The sequence below is a fragment of the Diabrotica virgifera genome, chromosome 3 (genome assembly GCF_917563875.1).
Source record: "Diabrotica virgifera virgifera chromosome 3, PGI_DIABVI_V3a".
NCBI classification, from domain to species: Eukaryota; Metazoa; Arthropoda; class Insecta; order Coleoptera; family Chrysomelidae; genus Diabrotica; species Diabrotica virgifera.
Window position 1 is genome coordinate 112,768,733 of NC_065445.1, and position 21,814 is coordinate 112,790,546.

The window sequence follows — 21,814 nt, forward strand, 5'->3', positions numbered from 1 at the left end:
GTCAGAAAAAGATAAAAGAAAATGAAACCTGTGGCTCCTCAAAAGAAGAGTTGAGCCCAGAAGAAGAAAATTTGAGAGTATCAGAAACAAAGGAAACCTGGGATTCCTCAAAAGAAGAGACGGGCTCAGGAGAAGAAGAAATAAAGCTAAAAAATGAAAGTGAAAAGAATATGATTGAAACAGTGGTATTTGAAGAGGAGGTATATGCAAACGAGGATGCAGAATGCACGGTAAACATGTGTGAAGAATCTGAGAAAAAAGACAGAAAATTGATATGTGGAGAAGGGAAAGAAAAAGAATTGCGGTTGATGTTAAGACACTACGAAAATTTGATCAATGAGGAAAACAGAGTGGCTAAAAAATACGAACATTCATTTGAGGTGAAAAACTTGGGAAATTTTCGATCAAAGACTTACCCGATTCCATACAAGTATCGACAAGAGGTGAAAGAAGAAATAAATAAAATGTTGGAAGATCAAATCATCGAAAGATGTGATTCACCGTATGTTAACCCGATTGTGATAGTAAAGAAAAGCAGTGGAGAATTGAGATTATGTTTAGATGCCAGGAATATCAACCAGCACACTGTATCACAATATGAATCACCTCTAAACATCGAGGCCATTTTTGGAAGAATCACCGGGTCACACATATTTTCGAAAATTGACTTAAAACACAGTTTTTGGTTGATACCGTTAGCTGAAAAGTGTAGAAACTACACCGCTTTTTCTATTGATGGTATTGTCTACCGGTTTAAGGTAGTGCCGTTTGGATTGCAGAGTGCTTGTGCTGCACTCGTCCGAGCTCTACATACCATTTTGAATCGCCACGAAGATTTCATAGTTCATTATATCGATGATTTATTAATTTTTTCACAAGATACTCAGAGTCATCTGAAACACATAGAAATAATTCTGGAAGAATTGGACACAGCGGGATTGAAATTAAACATTGAAAAATGTCAATTTTTTCAAAAAGAAGTCATTTATTTGGGTTTTCAATTGGACACCAAAACAGTAAGATTATCCGAAGACAGAGTCAAGCTCATAGATGAATACCCAAGACCAAGGAATTTGAAAACATTGAGAGGTTTTCTTGGCACGATTAATTATTTTAAAAAACTGATTCCCGATTTGAGCCAAAAGGAAATCCCTCTGATAAAGTTGCTTAAAAAAGGAATAAAATGGAATTGGAAAGAAGAACAGGAGGAAGCTTTCGAAACATTAAAACGAGAATTCGCAAAAGGAACGAAAATATACCACCCCATTTACAATTTACCTTTTATACTCCGAACTGATGCGTCCATACAAAAATTTGCAGGAGTTCTGTCTCAAATACAAAACGACCAAGAAGTGCCGATATGTTTTATATCGCGAGTGACTAAAACACATGAGAGAAAATATAGTGTTACAGAATTGGAGTTTGCCAGTGTACTATATTGCGTAAACAAATTGAGGTTTTACTTATTGGGAGCAAAATTCACAATCGAAACAGACCATGCAGCTTTAGTACATATCATGAAGAATAGATTAGTAAATAATAGAATACATAGAGGCATTCTATTATTACAGGAGTATGATTTTGAGTTCCGATATATAAAAGGAAAAGACAACATAATAGCCGACGCTCTAACACGGGATGAGGACACGGGAAAAAAGGAAACAATTACTCTACAGGTGGGACTAAATAGATTAATACAAGAAGAAGGGATATATTCGTTAAATGAGATAAGGACAAACCAAGAAGACCTAGAGGAAAGAGAGAAAAGAAGAGCGGAAGTAGAAAATGACATATATTTTAAGAGAATAGACGGAAAGGAACTATATTTAGTGACACAGACATTGGCCGAAAAGATAATAAAGAAATTACATGAGGACAATGGGCATATCGGTAGCAGAAAAGTTTGGCTCGTTTTTAGGGAAAATTACATCAGCCGACAGGATTACCGCATTGCAAAGGAAATTACCCAGAAGTGCGATGTATGTCAAAAATATAAGAGTCGGAATTTCAAAAACGAAAATGTTGCCAAAAATATTGAAGCCCGAAACAAACTAGACATTGTAGCAATAGATATGTTAAGCGATCTAATTATGACCACTAAAAGGAACAAACATATTCTGGTAATGGTGGATGTGTTTTCAAAATACGTAAAATTATATAGTTGCCGCACCACAAAGGGGGAGGAGATATTAAGAAAAATCGACAATTTTATAGCCATAGTAGGAACACCAAAAAAGATTCTACTGGACAATGCAACGTATTTCCGAAATGATCGTTTCAAGGGACAACTTCGAGAACGAGGAATAGAGACAAATTTTGTCAGCATCAGGCATCCACAGAGTAATCCTTCGGAACGATTCATACAGGAAGTGACGAAATTTCTTCGCATTGCAACAGATGGTCAACATCGCCACTGGGACAGGAAAATGGCGGAAATAGAAAGGTATCTAAATACAATTCCGAGCACAGTAACAAAAGAGACCCCAGAATACATCATGAAGGGTGTATTGCCGATAAGGCCATGGGAAGACCAAGAGCCAAAAGAATATCAACAGGTGATTGAAACCGTACAGAGAAGATTACGGCGAAGCAACGAAAAATATATCCAAAGACAGGAACAAAATAGAAAAAGAAGACCAGTGACTTTCCAAAAGGGTGAAAAAGTACTCGTGAGGGCATTACGAGTATCAAATCTTCCTGGGGGCATTTGCGCAAAGTTGATGCCTGTTTTCGAATGCCCGTACATCGTGAATAATGAAAATGGGATAAATAGTTATGAGTTGAGGCACAGGAACTCGGAAAAGATCCGAGGAATTTATAATATTCACGATGTATACAAATATCACGAATAAAAGACAGAATTACATGAAGTAGATAGTAAGTTAGGATATAAGACGTAGATTAAAGTAAGGAAATATACAGGGAGTTGGTTTTGCCTCGAGAAAATTTATTTAAAAATGCAGATAAATTTTATCGAATACAAGGCGGGGATTTGTTATATTTCTATTTGATATGAAAATTAAATTTTGATAATTATAAACAGAGTTCAATTTAATATAAAATATTTTCAATTTTCTCAACCACGGGCATATAAATTTAGAACAACCTGTATACAACAAATTGTTATATTTAATTTTAAGAAGTGATTAGAATAAGCGTACGAAACTCGGAACAATGTGCTTAGATAAACAAAGTGAATGACGCGTACCATTATCGTTCTTCTCGGAAGGTCGATCATTAGCCTATGCTAAATAAAACTCAGTGAAATAGATGATAGTTCATTATCGTTTTTCGCGGAAGGTTTCGATCATTAGCCTATGCTAAATAAGACTCATTTGAAAGAGAGAATAGGTCATTAAAATTTGTAAATAGTTAGAAAGTATTTTAGAATGGGAATTAAATATTTTCTTTTGAAATCCATTAAGCATATTTAGAAAGATTAAAAATTGGTTTTGAGGAATATTACGAATGAGAGTTGGTGGTGGAAGATTGATTTGTGAATCTGGAAGGGATATTTAGAAAGTAGGGGAATGGATGACAAAGTGAGGGCAGAATGTTTTGAGCTGTCGAGAAGTGAAGTCGAGTAGTAGACGGTAGTGTTCGAGGAGTGAGATAGCCGGTGTAGTTCCGTGAGTGTGGAGTATCTATCGTGGAACGAGAAGTAGGCCAGGTCGAGAGTAAAAGAACCTCCTTGAGCCCAGAGTGTCCCGGTAGCTGATAGCAGTTTCGAAAAAGGTAGAACACAGCATCACGACAAAAGCAGGAACGAGAGCTATTCGAGCTAGTTTTTCAAAGGAGAACATCACTGGAAGCCAGGACGAGGTTTGATCGCAGCCAAGGATAGCAGGAAAGGGTTTTGTGTGAGGACATTTTCAGTTCACCAGGAAAAGGTCAGTCTCATTTGTTTGGACATGAATGTATGGGTTTTTCGTATTAAATTCCACATAAAAAATTGAATAACATAATCAATAATATCAGAAAAGCTTCATCAAACTTAAATAGAGTTGTTCCTAATAACTCCTAATAGTTAAATGTTAATAAAAACTTTCAATTGAAAACCAAAAGGAAATAAGATTCCCATTTGTAAATGTTATGTTTAAAAATAATAAGAAATAGCAAATATTAAGCATTGATTGCCTTTTAAATAAAATAAAAAATATTTTTGATTATAATTGTAACCCATATGTGTATTTTTTTTACTCTTTTCTTTTCTATCCCGATTAGGAACCATTAAGAAATATTTAGAAGCCACGGAAGTAAGTAATTAATTTATAATTCGCCCTGAGATTGAAAACATATTGATATGTGATCTGGTTAGTTAATTGGATTAGTATTAATACATTGATTAAATTAAGTAACATATAAGAATATTATCTCATATCAATAATCAAGATCACATCAATATATATATATATATATATATATATATATATATATATATATATATATATATATATATATATAGTTATTTTTTTTTATATCTTATCGACCGTTTAATGAGTAAAAAGGTGTTATTTATCAGGTTATGCGGTCACAAAATGAAAACGATTCTATTTTCTTGAAAACTCTATATTTCGCCAATGGTTATTGGCTTCCTCAGGAGTACACTAAAATTTTAATTAAAAATAATAAATAATTGAAAAATACTTACAAATAAATCAAAAACTTACAGAGCGAAATCGTTAAGATAAATAATTTTCTTCAAAATTTAATCCTATAATGTGTTGGCATTTATCTTAACGATTTCGCTCTGTAAGTTTTTGATTAATTTGTAAGTATTTTTCAATTATTTATTATTTTTAATTAAAATTTTAGTGTACTCCTGAGGAAGCCAATAACCATTGGCGAAATATAGAGTTTTCAAGAAAATAGAATCGTTTTCATTTTGTGACCGCATAACCTGATAAATAACACCTTTATATATATATATATATATATATATATATATATATATATATATATATATATATATATATATATATATATATATATACAGGGTGAGTTTTTAGTGTGGGATCGGTCAATAACTCCATTATGGTATAAAATATCGAGAAAAGTTATTTAAAAAAAATGTAGGCAATGATATTCTCCACGCCTGGAAAATATGTCCATTTCTACAGGGTGATCAGTAACTGCGTTGTATATCAAACATATAATTTTTTAAATGGGACACCCTATATATTTTTTCATATTTATATTCCCCTCATAATTCCTGTTCATATAATATATGGTTTTGCATTACTATACAGAGTATTTAACAAGTTATGGCCATTTTTATTTCGAAATCACTATGAGATTAACACCATGTATATAAAGAAGTAATTTGTAGACAATAATTTGTTTTATGTAATATACATATATGTATTTATGTATAACAATATACTGTAGTTTTTAAATTAAGTCCAATTCACATCATTGACGAATATTTGTATACAGGGTGAACTACAAAACCAAATTACGATTTTCTCTATTTTTTTAAATGGATCACCCTATATTTTATTTTTCAACATTATTGTATTTAATATACTCTTTCATTTTTATATAGCATTCCCTATATCTAAACTGATCACTTTCCGAGATATTTTTAGTTATCTTCAAATTTCGGGACTACGTTCAATTTTTATAGTAGAAATAAGTTAGTATTGAGTGATAATTAAACAAAATTATTTTTATTAGATAAATAACTAACACAAAATATAAACCATAGCAATATGCAGTGAATATACCAATAAATGTGATATTAAGAAATTATCATATTTCCCTAATAGACAAGAATCGTAAAATTCCTACAAAAAAAACTTTGTATTGTATATAATAATATAACAAGATTATTTTTATTCAATAAATAACTTACATGAAACATAAATCAAAACAATATACAACTGATGTAATAGTTTTTAGATTGGTATATCAACAGCATTCTAAGCCAAGAATTTTTAAGTAGAACATTCATTTTTATGAGCACTTTTAAACTACAAAACAAAATTACGATTTTCTCAATTTTTTTTAAATAGATCACCCTATATTTTATTTTTTTCTTAAATATTGTATTTATGATATTTTTTCATTTTTATATAGCATCTCCTATACCTAAACTTATTAGTTTCTGAGATATTTTTAGTTTTCTTCATTTGCCGGGAATACATTCAAATCTTATAAATATAAATAACTTACATAACAAATAAGTATTATGTAATAAAATAACGAATATTTTCATTCAATAAATAACTAACAAAAAAATAATAAACCATAACAAAATTTAATGAATGTACCAATTAATGTGATGTTAAGGATACAAGTCTAAAATAAATGTTGAAAATTACCACTTTCAAGGTCTATGCAATTTTGTAACCCATATTCAAATGACCGAGCCACATTTCTAACATTTTTGTAAGTCAATATTATTAAAAGCTTCTCTTATTCTATTTTTCATATCATCAAGCGTTGTTGGATGCTTCTGGTATACAAGGTTTTTTATATAGCCCCACTTGAAAAAAATCAATTTTGGAAGAACTGGAGCACCGTCGTATAAAAACCTCAACCGTCAAAAAATGTGGACCAATCACATAATCTGTAACAATATCACCTTAAACATTTGTAGATCACCTAGTTTGAGTGTTAACAAAGTAGGGATTTCTTGATGCATACTAATGAAATTTAATATGAAAAGTATATTATTAATAACTGCGGGTCACAATCTGCAATTAGGAATGTGTAACTAAAAACTTCTTGGCTTAGAATGCTGTTGATATAATAATCTAAAAACTATTAAATTAGTTGTATATTGTTTTGATTTATTTTTTGTGTGAGTTGTTTATTAAATAAAAATAATCTTGTAATTTTATTATACACAAGATACCTATATTTTTTTTTGTAGGAATTGTATGATTCTTGTATATTAGGGAAATATGATAATTCCTTAATATCACATTTATTGATACATTCATTGCATATTGCTATGGTTTATATTTTGTGTTAGTTATTTATTGAATAAAAATAATTTTGTTTAATTATCATTCAATACCAACTTATTTCTACTAGAAAAATTGAATGTATTCCCGAAAGTTGAAGAAAACTAAAAATATCTCCGAAAGTAATAAGTTTAGATATAGGGAATGCTATTTAAAAATGAAAGAGTATAATAAATACAATATTTTTGAAAAATAAAATATAGGGCGATCCATTTAAAAAAATAGAGAAAATCGTAATTTGGTTTTGTAGTTCACCCTGTATACAAACATTCGTCAATGATTTCAATTGGACTTAATTTAAAAGCTACAGTATATTGCTTATCTTAGTACATAAAACAAATTATTGTCTATGAATTACTTCTTTATATACAGGGTGTTAATCTCATAGGGATTTCGAAATAAAAATGGTCATAACTTGTTAAATACTCTGTATAGTAATGCAAAACCCTATATTATATGAACAAGAATTATGAGGGGAATATAAATATAAAAAAATATATAGGGTGTCCCATTTAAAAAATTATATGTTTGATATACCACGCTGTTATTGATCATCCTGTAGAAATGGATATATTTTCCAAGCGTGGAGAATATCATTGCCTACATTTTTTTTAAATAACTTTTTTCGATATTCTATACCGTAATGGAATTATCGACCGATCCCGCACTAAAAACTCACCCTGTATATATATATATATATATATATATATATATATATATATATATATATATATATATATATATATATATATATATATATAGTCTTTTAAGTCCCTTTTACTTTTCAGTGTCGGGACTAATGTCTATTCACGTGTGCACAAACTTTGACCATTGTTTTCTATCCTGCGCCAGTCTGCTTGCTTCTGCTACGGTTTTCCCTTTCTTTTGGATAATCTTCGCAATGGTTGTATCCCAGTTTTCTGATAGTCTTCCTCTGTTTCTTTTTTTCTGAATTCTTGCTTCCCATACTTTCCTTACTGGTATGTTTCTTCTCATTCTTTTCATGTGGCCCCACCAACTCAGCTGTTTTTCTTCGATGTATTCTAGGAGTGGTTTAGTTTTGAGCTCCGCTCGTATATCCATATTTCTTAGTCTGTCTCTTTTTGATACTCCTTTTACTCGTCTTAGGTATTTCATTTCCAGTGCCTGGATCTTACTCTTCATACTTCTTGTTAATACCCAAGACTCGCACCCGTATGTAAGTACTGGTCTGTATATCGTGTTGAAGACAGTTATTTTGGTTTTTCTGGATATTTCTTTTTTGTTTAAAAATTTGTTGTTAATTGCGTGGAATATTTTAGACGTTTTGTTAATCCTTTCTTCTATATCTTTGTGTTGTTTTCCGTTGTTTTCCACTGTTACTCCCAGGTATTGAAAGTAGTTTACCTGTTCTATTGTTTCTCCATTGATTTGTATGTTTAATACGGGTTGTTCTTGTGCTACTACCATAATCTTTGTTTTGCGTGTGTTTATTTTCATCCCATGCCTATTTAATACCTCATTCCATGTTTGTAGATTATTTCTTAGATCTTCCTCTTTATCTGCCATGACAATTACATCATCAGCAAATGCACATTCTGATATTCCTATTCTTTCTAGGTTTCGGTAACCTACATGTAGCTTTTTTAATTGTGGTATACATTCTTTGATTATTTCGTCCATGAAGATGTTAAAGAGTGTAGGGCTCATGACTCCTCCTTGTCTTAAGCCTTCAGATGTTTTAAATTGTTGCGATTTCATATTTTTATGCATTATGTAATTCGTGTTTCTTTTATATAGACTTTTGATGACTTCTATTAGTTTTCTATCAACTCCTCTTCTAATTAGACTGTTCCATATTGTTTCTCTTTTCGCTCTGTCGAATGCTTTTTCTAGGTCGATGAAGGCCATGTACGCTTTGGTTTTAGTCAGTAGTGTTTTTTCTGTTATTTGCTTCACTGTGAATATGTGATCTTGCACCCCTCGGCCTTTCCGGAAACCACTCTGGGCTTCTTCTAGTGTCGTTTCTATTATATTCTTCAGTTTTTGTTCTAATACTGTTTCATATACTTTCAGTGCCGTACATAATAGTGTAATTCCTCTATAATTGTTACATTCTTTGATATCTCCTTTCTTATGTATGGGCAGTATTACTCCCATCTCCCAGTCCGACGGTATTTCTTCTTTCTTCCATGCCTCATTGCATATTTCTCTGAGCAATTTCCTACCTTCCAGTCCCATATACTTCAGCATTTCTGGTGTTATTCTATCATGTCCAGGAGATTTCCCATTTTTAAGTTTCTTTATTGCTGTTTCTATTTCTTCGTTTGTTATTTCATCTGTGTTTTCTTCCTGTTCTGTTCTTTCTTCATTTTCTTCGTTGTTCTCTTCTCTGTTTACTTCATTACTAGTTAGTAGTTCTTGAAAGTGTTGCTTCCATCGTTCCATTATTTCTTGATCGTCTGTTATTATTGTTCCATCTGTGTTTTTTATTCTTGTATCTCTTGTTGGTTTGTCTTTTCTTATATTTTTCATTGTTCGATAGAAAAGTTTCTGATTTTCTTTACTGTTGTATTCCATCTGTTGTCCGAATTGTATCCTAACTCCTATTTCATCTACAATTGGTGGAGGAGTTAGTCAATCAAGGGGTTTACTGCTCTTACGGCGCCGTAAATTATCGCCCGTGTGGTGGTGTGGCCTTTCGCTTACGGCGAATTTAGACTATTCACTTTAGAAGTACACTCCGGATGATTCATCTGCAATGAAAGGTATAAACATGCTCTTCATCTACCTTTCATCTAAGATGCACATCCAAAGTGAACAGTGAACAAAGTAGAAGGTGTTCCTACTTTCCTACATCCACAGTGAGCCACTAGTGTAAAGTGTAAACTTGTTTTTTCGGATCCTATGAAAATTCCATACCATCAAAACGCAGTTGAATGATTTTTTTTCACACGTAAAATTGCTTTTCAGAGGAAAGACGAACATTATGTATGTATTTCTAGAAATATATCGTAGTCATTTAGTACAGACCAGGTCTGTACTAAAAGAGCTACATTTATCTGGATTAAATATAGGCGACATAAAATCAAAAATAAAAACTATCCACAGTCGCTAGCTATTGTTCAGAGTTAGCAAAAATTAAGAAGTGAGAAAAGTGTGGATCAGGGAGCGCTGAAGTTTATACTCCTCGTTTATTTGATTCAAGAGGCAGACTCCATCTGATTTTTTTCTAATTTTCGCCATTTTGAAATGACTGTGAAACGAATTCCGTCAGTGAAAATGTAAATTGCTGACCTTTTCAATCTACACTTTCACTATTTATCTATCATCCGCAGTGTACATCTAAAGTGAATAAGTGTAAATTCACCTTTAGCCTAAGGATATCAATAGGCAGTTCATCTGGCCCCGGGCTTTTTAGATTTCTGGTGTTCTTTAGTGCATACAATATTTCTTCCTTTGTAATTTCTACACTTGTTATTATCTTACTACACACTCTCAATTAAATGTACATACTCAGCAGGTAACTAGATTTGCCCAAATAAGACAAGTTAGGTTTAACCAGGGTAATACCGAACAACGCACTGAAGAGGAAGGAGAAATCTGAAACTGAACGACCGGTGTTTGACATCGATTTGAAACTATTGCATCTCTATCATTGCATGAAGGTCGGTGTACATTTTCAACATTTAATTATATTCTTTAACAATCAATCAGTCAGTTTCTACTGATTTTATTCATTTCTTAACTTTTTGTTTTGTTTTACTATTTTTCTTCTAAAAATAGTCGGCGCCCTCTTCTTTTATCAGCTAAATATTCTATCTTTAAAATGTATAAACATTTTCAATTTCTTTGCAACAAGAAAATGCAGCAGCTGCATAATACTCTGGTTAAATCGGAGAGTACAGGAAAAGTCTATACCGGTTTCGGAAGTTTTTTCCTCCTCATCAGTAGTCCCATATCCTCTTCTCTCCGATTCAACTAGGTATCATACTTTGGGCCTTTCCGAATTGCAAAGAACGAAATGCCGCGGATGAACTAGAGCCATCTACCGAAAAACAAAGTAATTTATCAATCGAAGTAGCACAGAAAACGACAATAAATATCGTTCCCATACCACCAGATTGACAACAGGTGGAATACTTTCTTTGGTTACAACCTCCCGAGATTTTCAAAAATTATAAATCATACAGGATGCCGAGGAAATTAAGATGAGATAATTTTAAATAATTCACAACCCGTCTGCTCAGCGTGGTAAAACGAAAGTTTTTAATCTTCATGAACGCATTTGGAAGTCGCGGATGCGACGTGACTTGATTCAATCTTTAATGAGAATCTCAAGTTCTCTACTGTCTTGTTCGCGACGAGTCGCGTCCCGTCCGCGACTCTCTAATGCATTTCTGCCTTTAGTGCTATAAATAAGTGAGCACCTACATTGGATCCGTATTTCTCCGATCCGATCAAATCCGATCCTATCCGATCCAATCCGATCCGACGTCGCATTGAAAACAAACTCAAGGTATTAAAGCATAGTGCCTACACTGCAGTGGGAAGCCTGATCCAATATCGGGTGATTGAGGGAATATCGGGAATACCTTGATTTTACTAAAGAAGTAAAAATCTTCCCTTGAGTTTGTTTTCAATCCGACATCGGATCGGAGAGAAATATGGATCCAATGAAGGTGCAGCCTTACTCCCCAACTTTCTGTGTAGTTCCACTATTACGATTTAAAACACTGACATTGTACTGATTTCGCATCTGGTTTATTTAAAAAACAATAAAATACTACTTTTACTTTGGAGAGTATTAGGTCTGGATCCCGCGTATGAAAAAAAAGTTGATTAATAGCAAGCTGAAAATTTGTTAATAGCTTAAGGGTGTCTAGACGGATAAACTTTGATATATGGGAACACTGGAACAGGGGCAGTTTTAATTGTGGAACAGGTTAAAAATTTGGAACGGTCACACCACGAAAACGGCACATTTATTTTGTCCGACAGAACAGACTTAAACTCTCCGAACATAGATTAAACTCTCATCCAAAAATCAGAGTGCTATTTATCACCAAATGGACGTTTTAATGAGTGGAACATGTAGAATATGTCAAATGACAGAAATTATGACAGGTGATAAACAGCAGTCTGATTTTTGCTTGAGAGTTTAATCTCTGTTCGGAGAGTTTAAGTCTGTTCTGTCGGACAAAATAAATGTGCCGTTTTCGTGGTGTGACCGTTCCAAATTTTTAACCTGTTCCACAATTAAAACTGCCCCTGTTGCAGTGTTCCCATATATCAAAGTTTATCCGTCTAGACACCCTTAAGCTATTAACAAATTTTCAGCTTGCTATTAATCAACTTTGTTTTCATACGCGGGATCCAGACCTATATTCCGCAATATTTTTTTATATTATATTATCACTAACAAAAAACATAGAACTTACCTAAATCTTGTCCAGACAACTATTAAGGAGGGGCAATGGGTAATTTGTCATATCCCGGCAACACACCCATAGCTTTCAGAGTTATTAATCTGAAATTAAAAAGGAACTATTACTGAATAAACTTAATAACAATAATTAAAAATTGAACCGTATCATATTCAGTGTTTAAGTTTTATTTCATGTGTAATAACTCTGTAATCAGTTATCAATATGTTCTGAAACGTGTCAAAATGTGTTCTTGTAGACCAGGGCGCATCTGTAAAAATATTAGTACATTTGGACGTTGAGAGGTGACTCAAATTTTATTTGCAGAAATTGCTTGAAAATAACTCATATAATAATATTTAAGTTATCCTCCCACTCAAAAAGGTCAGGAACATTGTTTAAATAATCAAAATGTCAAAAAATAAAGGAAAAATTCGATTTTTATCTTCGTGTTTTTATTATAACTTTGAAAGTATTCATTTCCGAGAAAACTTATACTGACATAAAAGTTGCGTAATTAAATTTTCTACAATACAGAATAGGTTAAAAATTTTAAAAATAGTCACCCTTGTTGAAAAAGAGCAATAATTGCGAAAAAAACCATCAAAAACAAATATTCGCATTTTACGTTTTTCATCCATTTATGCTACACCTAGGACCTTCATATTTTATCCAGAAAAACTTTATGATATAGTAAAACAATACTGTAAATTTCATTAAGATCGGTTCAACAGATTTTGCAAAATAAATTTTACAATCCAGCTTTCGCAAAAAATATCATTTTTTCAAAATGCTGCAGGACTGAAAATAAAGCCGATACCAAGTTGAATTTTTTTTGCGTATAGAAGTGTACTGTACCTTTCAATTTGCAATTAGCAAAATTAAAATCGATTAACTACCACGGCGTCAGGAATTTTTTTAAATAAACATTAATTATTGGTGCTACGCCCATGACAGCGGATAGTTTGCTCTGACTGGGCATTCCAATGATCCAATGACCTGTGATAATGATTGATACATTTTAATTTTTATTATATTTCGATATAAATAACTAAATTTGTTTATTGCAAAATAAAATCACATAGGTACTCTGTCCTTTTAAATAACACTTTTTTAGCAAAAACTTTCTTTGTTTATATATTTTAACTTGGAGAATAAAAGTTTATTATTTTTAAACATATGCAATTGTTTAAACAATATTTCACAAACAATAATAAAATTGGTTTGATTTTTGTGGAATTAAAATATTAAAATACAACAAAATATAGAGTAAGAAAATAGTATATTAGATAAAGATTGGAAGAAATTTTGGTGGAAATCAACTTGTGTGAATCGAACACCGCTGTCCTGCGCATAGCACCAAAAATTATTGTTTATTTAAAAAAAATCCTGACGCCGTGGTAGTTAATCGATTTTAATTTTGCAAATTGCAAATGAAAGTTACAGTACACTTCTATACGTAAAAAAAATTCAACTTACTATCTGCTTTATTTTCAGTCCTGCAACATTTTGGAAAAATGAATTTTTTTTGCGAAAGCTGGATTGCAAAATTTATTTTGCAAAATTTGTTGAACCGATCTTAATGAAATTTATAGTGTTGTTTTACTATATCACAAAGTTTTTCTGGGTGAAATATGAAGGTCCTAAGTGTAGCATAAATGGTTTAAAAACGTAGAAAGCGAATTCTTGTTTTTGTATGTTTTTTTTGCAATTAGTGCTATTTTGCAACATGAGTGACTATTTTTAAAATTTTTAGCTAATTCTATGTTGTAGGAAATTTAATTACGCAACTTCTATGTCGACACAACTTTTCTGAAAAATGAATATTTTTAAAGTTATAATCAAAAAACGAAGAAAAAAATCGAATTTTTCCTTCATATTTTGACATTTTGATTATTTAAACAATGTTCCGGACATTTTTGAGTGGGAGGATAAATCAAATATTATTATTTGAATGTTGAATGGGTTGCATATGTGAGTTCATTTTAAATGAAGTAAAGAAACACATACTTACTCACAATCATTTAATAATACTTCGACGACCGGTTTCGATCTCTACAATATTCAGATCATCTTCAGGTCGGCGTTACAAGTAGTTAAATGATGCCGTTACAAGGGATACTCTGTAAGTTCCTCGATAACATGTTTAAACGTCCAGATTATGTTAATAGGATAGCTAGGTGAGGGACTGGGTAAGCGGATATGCTTCGTAGGTCAAAACACAGTGAATTAGAATGGACCCTGAAGGCAGATGTGTGATGTGAAACAGAGACAGATGTATTAGTTATGAGAAAGACAACGTTCGGGTGGGAATGTTCATAAATGCAGCTAAGGTGTAAATTGACTTATTGTAAACACTTGTACGATTGTGAAGGTCTTTGCTCTTAGGTGTTTTGAGCTATGGGCAGAGGTCGAAGTAAGGAAAATGACAAATAGGAATAAATTTCAAGTTTGTATTGTTCCCGGTCACAGGACTACGGGATGTCAGTTAGTTTGTATCATTGTAGGTGCCTAACACTAGGAAATCTATGAAATGTAGAGAACTATAAGAAAATTAATTAGATAAAAAAAGTTCAAATTAAAATTGGTTGAAAAACTGTAGAATATTAAAGGTGATCTGAGAAAAGGAGGGGTTTGTTTACGCTATTGTATGATAGTGTATGTTCAGAAAGAAATATTGAATAAATAATTACAGGGTGTAGGCACTTACATTGAGAAATTATTAAAATAAATAAATTAATTAACACAGAACACATAGGATTATTACAACTACACAGCCAAAACAACAAGTGGTTTAAATTTTGATGGGAAGTAGCACTACATTTGTAAAATTCACTTAAATAACCGATTTTTATATAGTCCAACTTAGTTTTTGTGTTTCATCTTTGAGAGGGAATTTTGACAGTAAAATCGAAAATTATTATTTGAGTTATTTTCAAGCAATTTCTGCAAAAAAATTTGAGTCACCTCTCAACGTCCATCTGAAAACAGATGCGCCCTAGACTATTGTGGAATGTGTAAGTTAAATATTATTATGTTTCGATACCTATGTATATGGGATTAAGCCACAAATTTATTGTAATGGAAATTATATTTTATAATTGATTTTCACTGCGGAAATCGTTTTCAAAACTGATTATTTTAAAACAGTGAGCTTGTAAGAACCAAGTTGTTTGGCGGTTATTGTATTTCAATTCAAAGTGACGGTTGACTAACTTGGTCTGGTTCTTGTAGGCATATAGCCATGCTATTAGTTGACAATTCTGAGGCTGCTTTTTGTACCCTCAGAATGATATCAAGTTCTGATTGTTTTGTGTTTTTATCTCTATTATTTACACTCACCGGCAAAATTAACCGCCCTCCTTAAAAATGAGTCATTTTTGATGTCTCTAATTTCCTAAACCTATAATCCGATTTAACTGATTTTTTAATATATTATAGCCTTATTGTTTAACAATATTGCTGTAATAATATTGTTGCTAAACAGGTAAATTTTCATTATATACCGGGTGTACCAATCAAACTGAGTTTTTTCTTATAGTTCGCATCATCCTGTGAAATATCCTACTGAAATTAAAACCCAACTATAGCTTCATGTTTTCTTAACATCCTGTTTCTTGATTCACTCGCTTATGTTGCACCATAAAAAAGTTAGGTACTTTAACAACTAGCCATGTTTTTCATCAATACAGGGTGTTTTTAAATAATTATGGCAAACTTTAAAGGGTAATTAATAATGACAGTTTTCTTTATAAATGTATGTCCGCGAATGCTTCGTTTCTGACACAGGGGGTGTTGAAATTTTTCTTACAAACTGACGATTTATTTATTGCTTTAAAACCGGTTGAGATATGTAAATCAAATTTGGTAGGTTTTAAGCCGTAGTTATTGCACATTTTTTTACATAAAATGATTAAGAATTTAATATTCACCATTGTATGTCAAAAAATGCGCAATAATTATGTACGTTTTAAAGTGTTTGGTATCATTCGATACATTTTTGAAAACTATTGAAAACATGTTTTTCAGTTTTTTGATCCGATGCTTAATTCGCGAATATTCGACAGCCTGGCTTCTTTTATCACACCCCATATACAGTATGTCCCTGTAAGTTATAACCATAATATGGAAAACTTTTTAATTATTAGGTAATTTTGCGAAAAAAAGTTATTTTTCATATAAGCTCTGCATGGTCTAAAACCTACAATTCAACCATCAGATATCAAATTTTATGAATATTAAACGAGGTATGTAAAAAAATGTGAATTTCGCTCAAGAATAAAGTAGCTTTATTTTTAACAATTTTGAAAATTGTTATTATGAAAAGTTGTTTGGAATTAAGAACTACATTCTAATATGCAATTACATCATTCTAATTGAATTTTTTTTTTTTGAAAATGTATGGATAATCAACATTATTTTCAGTTATTTCGATTATGATAACTCTTTTATTATTGATTTTACGAAAAAAATTATTCTTCATAAAAAGTTCTGCATGGTCTAAAACCTAAAATACAACCATCTCGTATCATTTTTTTTTCAATTTTATACGAGGTATGTCAAAAAAGATGAAATTCGAGAGTTAAGTACCTTTTAGTTCAGAATATTTTAATTAGATGGATGTTATTACATATTGGAACATAGTTTTTAATTGTAAACAACTTTTCATAATCACAATTTTCAATATTGTGAAAAGTAAAGGTATATATAAATACTCTTGGACGAAATTCATATTTTTGACATACTTCGTATAAAAGTGATAAAATTTGACAAAAGATGGTTATATTTTAGGTTAAAAAAATTTCAATTAGAAGAATGTAATTTCATATTAGAATATAGTTCTTAATTCCAAACAACTTTTTATAATAAAAATTTTCAATATTGTGAAAAATAAAGCTACTTTACTCTTGAGCTAAATTCGTATTTTTTGACATACCTTGTATAATATTCATAAAATTTGATATTTGATGGTTGAATTTTATGTTTAAGACCATGCAGAACTTTTTATGAAGAATCACGTTTTTTTTTTCGTAAAATTATTAATAAAAAGGTTTTCCATATGGTTCCAACTTACAGGGACATACTGTAATAAAGGATATTCTAAAAGTACAGTTGAATGAAAAACGGTACTAGACCTACCAAGGCGATCGAACAAGACTGCACAAATGAGAACCAAATAAAAGCAATAAGACTGAAACAAAGCCATACAACCAGATGTATTAAATGCAAAATTAATGAAATATAGGGCAATATTATTAAAATTATATCTAATACATGAATGTAACCTGATAATTTATCTAAAAGTAAAAGTTTTCAACCTAATAAAAATACACTCACCGGCACGAAAAACGGGCACCCCACAAAATGGGTCATTTTTGATGTCTCGTATCTCCTAAACATTTTGTCCGATTTAAGTAATTGTTTTAATATGTTATAGCCTTATTCTTTAACAATATCGCTGTAAGAATGTTGTTGCTAGACAGGTAAATTTTCACTGTATACCAGGTGTACCAATCAAACTGTTTTTTTTTTCTCAATTTTCACAACACCCTGTGGAATATTCTAGCGTTTATAAAATATTGAAATTCAATCTCAAATATAGCCCCCAGTTTTCTTAACATTTTGTTTTCTATTCATTCGCTTATGTTGGATAATAAAAAAGTTACGGACTTTAACAACTATCCATGTTCTTTATCAATACAGGGTGTTTCTAAATAAGTGCGACAAACTTTAAGGGGTAATTCTGCATAAAAAAATAGTGACCGTTTGCTTGATAAACCTATGTCCGCAAATGCTTCGTTTCCGAGACAAGGAATGTTGAATTTTGTCTTACAAACTGACGGTTTATTTATTGCTCTAAAACCGGTTGAGATATGCAAATGAAATTTGGTAGGTTTTAAGGGGTAGTTATTCCGCATTTTTTGATATACAACGAAGAATTTATATTCACCATTGGCGTGGATACGGGTCATATTACCCGCATGCAGGCCAATGGTGAATATAAAATTTTTAATTGTATGTCAAAAAATCCGCAGTAACTACCTCTTAAAAGCTACCAAATTTTATTTGCATATCTCAACCGGTTTTAGAGCAGTAAATAAATCATTAGTTTGTAAGAAAAAATTCAACATCCCGTATCTCGGAAACGAAGCATTTGAGGACAAAGGTTTATTAAGCAAACGGTCATTATTTTTTCATGCACAATTACCCCTTAAAGTTTGTCGCAATTATTTAGAAACACCCTGTATTGATAAAGAACATGGCTAGTTTTTAAAGTCTCAAACTTTTTTATTATCCAACATATGCGAATAAATAAAAAAACAGAATGTTAAGAAAACCTGGGGCTACAGTGGGGTTTTAATGTCAATAGTTTATAAATGCTAGAATATTACACATTGTGTTGTGAAAATTGAGAAAAAAACCCAGTTTGATTGGTACACCCGGTATACAGTGAAAATCTACCTGTCTAGCAACAATATTATTACAGCGGTATTGATAAAGAATAAGGCTATATTATATTAAAAACATTACTTAAATCGGACAACAGGTTTAGGACATACGAGACATCAAAGTTGACCCATTTTTTAGGGAGCCCGTGTTTCGTGCCGGTCAGTATTTAAAAATATTTTTAAAAGATATTTACTTGAAAAACTTATTGGACCATTTTCCTGATAACACCTCTATGGCTTCTAAAAATTGGCTTCCATGGAGGTGTTACCAGGAAAATGGTCCAATCAGTTTTTCAATTAAATATCTTTTAAAAATATTTTTATTAGGTTGAAAAACTATGAATTTTATTTAGCAGATGTCGCTAGGCACCTATTCCATAACGTCAGTTGCAGTGCGAGGACTAGCTCTCGGAAGATCGTCACTTGGGGTAGAGATGGCAAACCTAGGCCTCTAATAAGAGGCGAAAATCATCGATTTAGAGTGCTGGTTTGCGCTCTCTGAACTAAGTGAAGATTAAGACAGTTTTGCCTTCGCATTTCAATTGAATAAAAATGGTATACATTTTTAGGGATAAAGGATTGGATGACCGATAAAATACTAGACCTTATTCAACAAAGAAGAAATTGGAAAAACAAAAACGAGATTCGGTATAGAGAGATATATCGACAAATAAGATACGAGGTTAAGCGAGCAAAAGACGACTGGATGGAACAAAGATGTCGTGAAATGGAAGAACTACAAAGAAAACATGACGAGTTTAATATACATAAAAAGCTTAAAGAAATTACCTACACTCAGAGAAAAAGAACTCCTCACTTTATGAGAAACTCCAAAGGTAAAATAATTCTCGACTTGGATGAAAAAAAGGAAGAATGAACTAACTATATAAAAGAGCTCTTCCTGGATACGAGGCCACCACTTAACACCACAAAGTATACGAATACTGGTCCTAGTATTTTAAAAGCGGAAGTAGAGAAAGCCATCAAACAGAGCAAAAATGGGAAATCTCCAGGCCCTGACCAAATACCATCAGACTGGCTCAAACTTCTGGATGACGATAATGTCTCAAAATTAACAAACATTTATAACCATATATACGAGACTGGAATGATGCCACAGATATGGTTGGACTCTACATTTATTCCACTCCCAAAAAAACCTAATACATCATCATATAAAGACTAGACTAATTAGTCTCATGAGCCACTCTCTCAAGCTACTTCTTAAGATAATTCTTAATAGAATCAAGCAGAAATGTGAAGAGACAATGGGAAACAAACAATTCGGTTTCAGAGAAGGATTGGGAACAAGGGAAGCTTTGTTCTCAATGTTAACATTACTTCAACGATCATGGGAAGTACAGAAACCAATTTACGTCTCGTTTTTTATCTCTGCTGTTTGGTTTTCCTTGTTAAGTTTTATAATTTGACCCAGATATTTATAATCGTGAACTTGTTATATTTCATCTTGTCTGATGCTCATTGTGATGTCCTCATCTGTATTTGTTATGATTTTGGTCATGCTGTAATTCATATTAAGGCATATCTTTCCAGCTTCTATGCAGTGCCGGATTTACAACTAGGCCGACTAGGCCGCGGCCTAGGGCCGCAAGCAAAAGGGGGCCGCAGCGTTTTGTAAAAAAAAAACTTTTTTGGTAAAAAAATTTTACTAATTGAATTGAAATCAGTAAACAATTTTTCAAATAAGAGAATGGCTATTCTACTAAACACCTGGTACGGTATTTTACAACGTTTTGATAAGAGTAGCAAAACATTATACTACTACAGACTTGAATGTGACTTGCAACATACAAATCTCTAAAGTAGTATGCATTGAGTCTTAGAGACAACTCTGATTCCTATGAAAAAAAAAAGAAAAAGAGTTGTCTAAAAATGAAACCTATATTCTTGAAATAAAAAGACGCCCGAAAAGAAAAGCTCTCCCTGGCTAAGACAAAGAAGATAAATTCACTGAACCCCACTTTAATGGCAAAGAAAACCTAAAGATTCAATGTTGTAATTACACGCTTTATTCAGAATTGAATGAAAGGTCCGAAGTTTATTTCAGTCTTAATGAAGAATATGGATTTAAAACAACTTATCAAATCCACGAGGAAAAAATTTCCTGTAGTTGGCTGTATACCATTTATTACAAAAAAACCATGAAATCCTTTATAAAAGATATATTTGTTAAGATTTGTTTTAACAAATATACCTTTTATAAAGGATTTCATGTTTTTTTTTAACTTATCATCAATTTCCAATGAATAAATTGGGGTAAACGTTTCTATTTTGACTAAAAAGTATCGAATCGACATAGATGGCGACTTTGGAGAAGAGTGTGTGTGTACAGTTCAAAGGCTTTGTTTAAGGTATATTTGATGAAGAAAGAGAACCTCATGACAACAAGATTACCAAGCCTCCGAGAAATACTCTTTTGGAGTATCTGAAAATCATTCATGAAAGACAGTTAACAACATTATTTCCGAATATGGACACGGTTTTGCACATTCTACTATGCATGATGACATCTAATGCATCTGGAGAAAGATCATTCAGCGTGTTGAAAAGAATCAAAAGCTACTTGAGTTACTGGACTTCTGACAAAGATTCTAGATTGTCTAGTTCGGCCAGTTTTGTTTCAAATGCTGAGCTTTTTCAAGCCTTAGACTTTAAAAATTTTATATTAAAGATTTTTCAGCCAAAAAAACTAGAAAAGTGAGTTTCTAAAGTTTAGATATGATATTTATTATAAGAGAATAATGAATAATGAATTGAACGATCTAGAAGTTTACTTGTTGTATTCTTATGCCTGGTTGCACCAACAGATCTTAAGCTTAAGGCGTGCAATAATGAAACATATGCGTTGCACCATTTGAGTCTTAGATCAATTTTCAGCTTGCCACAATGAATTGTCATGTGGATTGCATTGATAAGAATTGAAAATTATGGTGCAACGTATGTGACACTTAAATCGGCCCTATCTATA